The 2,500-nt window shown below is 54.1% G+C and overlaps 6 non-coding genes across 6 annotated transcripts; all 6 read left to right on the top strand.

Moving 5' to 3' along the window:
• The first annotated feature begins 138 nt into the window (after positions 1-138).
• On the top strand, positions 139-251 carry LOC138614095 (U5 spliceosomal RNA). Its single transcript, XR_011310205.1, has one exon. It is a non-coding gene; the product is annotated as a U5 spliceosomal RNA (small nuclear RNA).
• A 211-nt stretch (positions 252-462) lies between these two features.
• On the top strand, positions 463-653 carry LOC138613763 (U2 spliceosomal RNA). The gene has a single exon (XR_011309892.1). It is a non-coding gene; the product is annotated as a U2 spliceosomal RNA (small nuclear RNA).
• A 309-nt stretch (positions 654-962) lies between these two features.
• Positions 963-1,075, top strand: LOC138614094 (U5 spliceosomal RNA). Its single transcript, XR_011310204.1, has one exon. It is a non-coding gene; the product is annotated as a U5 spliceosomal RNA (small nuclear RNA).
• Positions 1,076-1,286: 211 nt separating this feature from the next.
• Positions 1,287-1,477, top strand: LOC138613762 (U2 spliceosomal RNA). The gene has a single exon (XR_011309891.1). It is a non-coding gene; the product is annotated as a U2 spliceosomal RNA (small nuclear RNA).
• Positions 1,478-1,786: 309 nt separating this feature from the next.
• On the top strand, positions 1,787-1,899 carry LOC138614093 (U5 spliceosomal RNA). Its single transcript, XR_011310203.1, has one exon. It is a non-coding gene; the product is annotated as a U5 spliceosomal RNA (small nuclear RNA).
• A 211-nt stretch (positions 1,900-2,110) lies between these two features.
• Positions 2,111-2,301, top strand: LOC138613923 (U2 spliceosomal RNA). Its single transcript, XR_011310047.1, has one exon. It is a non-coding gene; the product is annotated as a U2 spliceosomal RNA (small nuclear RNA).
• Positions 2,302-2,500: the final 199 nt, after the last annotated feature.

Raw genomic sequence — 2,500 nt, 5'->3', positions numbered from 1 at the left:
GATAAAGCCTGTGGCAAATGTGGGCAGGGCTGGGGTGGAAGCGGCCCAGTCCGCGACGAGCCAAGTGGTGAGACTCACCGTGAGTGTAGTGGCTGGGGCGACGCCTGTGCTGGGCTGCTCCCGAGGAGAAGCCTGTACCTACTCGGGTTTCTCTTCAAAACGCACAAGTCTTTCGCCTTTTACTAAAGACTTCCGTGGAGAGGAACACTATTGAGTTAAAGCTATTTTTGGCAGGCTTAGCCGTTTGGCCGAGCCTCTGTCTTTTGTGGAAAGCAAGCAAGCAAGCAAGCAAGCAACAAAAACTATCCTAGGCATTCGAGGGTCAGGGCCCGGAGCCAAGGTCGGGCGTGGCCGGAATTGCTGGGCAGCAGCCGTCGTTCGTTACGGCCGATAAGAATTTCCGCACCACGACGAGGGAGGGCCGTTCCAGGAGGTGGGCTCGAGCGGCAAACAGTCTGCGGCATCGCTTCTCGGCCTTTTGGCTAAGATCAAGTGTAGTATCTGTTCTTATCAGTTTAATATCTGATATGTCCTCTATACGGGGACGAAATATTAAACGGATTTTTGACACCGGGAGCTGAAAGAGGGGCTTGCTCCGTTCACTCCACGCATCGACCCGGTATTGCAGTGCCACCGGGAACGGTGCAACCTTCTCCTGCCTTGTGCAAAAACAACTCCTCAGTGCAGTGCAGCGCAGTGATTTTGTGCCCCGCAGATCCCCTTTGTTTCTTCCTGGAATGTCACAGAGGGCCTGCAAGACCCTGATACATGTTTCGTAGCCCAGATCTGACAGCCAGGCCTTCATTTCTCTGAATTTTCCGTCGGATAAAGCCTGTGGCAAATGTGGGCAGGGCTGGGGTGGAAGCGGCCCAGTCCGCGACGAGCCAAGTGGTGAGACTCACCGTGAGTGTAGTGGCTGGGGCGACGCCTGTGCTGGGCTGCTCCCGAGGAGAAGCCTGTACCTACTCGGGTTTCTCTTCAAAACGCACAAGTCTTTCGCCTTTTACTAAAGACTTCCGTGGAGAGGAACACTATTGAGTTAAAGCTATTTTTGGCAGGCTTAGCCGTTTGGCCGAGCCTCTGTCTTTTGTGGAAAGCAAGCAAGCAAGCAAGCAAGCAACAAAAACTATCCTAGGCATTCGAGGGTCAGGGCCCGGAGCCAAGGTCGGGCGTGGCCGGAATTGCTGGGCAGCAGCCGTCGTTCGTTACGGCCGATAAGAATTTCCGCACCACGACGAGGGAGGGCCGTTCCAGGAGGTGGGCTCGAGCGGCAAACAGTCTGCGGCATCGCTTCTCGGCCTTTTGGCTAAGATCAAGTGTAGTATCTGTTCTTATCAGTTTAATATCTGATATGTCCTCTATACGGGGACGAAATATTAAACGGATTTTTGACACCGGGAGCTGAAAGAGGGGCTTGCTCCGTTCACTCCACGCATCGACCCGGTATTGCAGTGCCACCGGGAACGGTGCAACCTTCTCCTGCCTTGTGCAAAAACAACTCCTCAGTGCAGTGCAGCGCAGTGATTTTGTGCCCCGCAGATCCCCTTTGTTTCTTCCTGGAATGTCACAGAGGGCCTGCAAGACCCTGATACATGTTTCGTAGCCCGCATCTGACAGCCAGGCCTTCATTTCTCTGAATTTTCCGTCGGATAAAGCCTGTGGCAAATGTGGGCAGGGCTGGGGTGGAAGCGGCCCAGTCCGCGACGAGCCAAGTGGTGAGACTCACCGTGAGTGTAGTGGCTGGGGCGACGCCTGTGCTGGGCTGCTCCCGAGGAGAAGCCTGTACCTACTCGGGTTTCTCTTCAAAACGCACAAGTCTTTCGCCTTTTACTAAAGACTTCCGTGGAGAGGAACACTATTGAGTTAAAGCTATTTTTGGCAGGCTTAGCCGTTTGGCCGAGCCTCTGTCTTTTGTGGAAAGCAAGCAAGCAAGCAAGCAAGCAACAAAAACTATCCTAGGCATTCGAGGGTCAGGGCCCGGAGCCAAGGTCGGGCGTGGCCGGAATTGCTGGGCAGCAGCCGTCGTTCGTTACGGCCGATAAGAATTTCCGCACCACGACGAGGGAGGGCCGTTCCAGGAGGTTGGCTCGAGCGGCAAACAGTCTGCGGCATCGTTTCTCGGCCTTTTGGCTAAGATCAAGTGTAGTATCTGTTCTTATCAGTTTAATATCTGATATGTCCTCTATACGGGGACGAAATATTAAACGGATTTTTGACACCGGGAGCTGAAAGAGGGGCTTGCTCCGTTCACTCCACGCATCGACCCGGTATTGCAGTGCCACCGGGAACGGTGCAACCTTCTCCTGCCTTGTGCAAAAACAACTCCTCAGTGCAGTGCAGCGCAGTGATTTTGTGCCCCGCAGATCCCCTTTGTTTCTTCCTGGAATGTCACAGAGGGCCTGCAAGACCCTGATACATGTTTCGTAGCCCAGATCTGACAGCCAGGCCTTCATTTCTCTGAATTTTCCGTCGGATAAAGCCTGTGGCAAATGTGGGCAGG

The sequence above is a fragment of the Semicossyphus pulcher genome, unplaced genomic scaffold (genome assembly GCF_022749685.1).
Source record: "Semicossyphus pulcher isolate SPU_LCO1_2020_fin unplaced genomic scaffold, fSemPul1.0.p SCAF_8, whole genome shotgun sequence".
NCBI lineage: Eukaryota > Metazoa > Chordata > Actinopteri > Labriformes > Labridae > Semicossyphus > Semicossyphus pulcher.
Note: the sequence above shows the minus strand (reverse complement) of the source record. Positions and strands in the feature narration are given on the sequence as shown.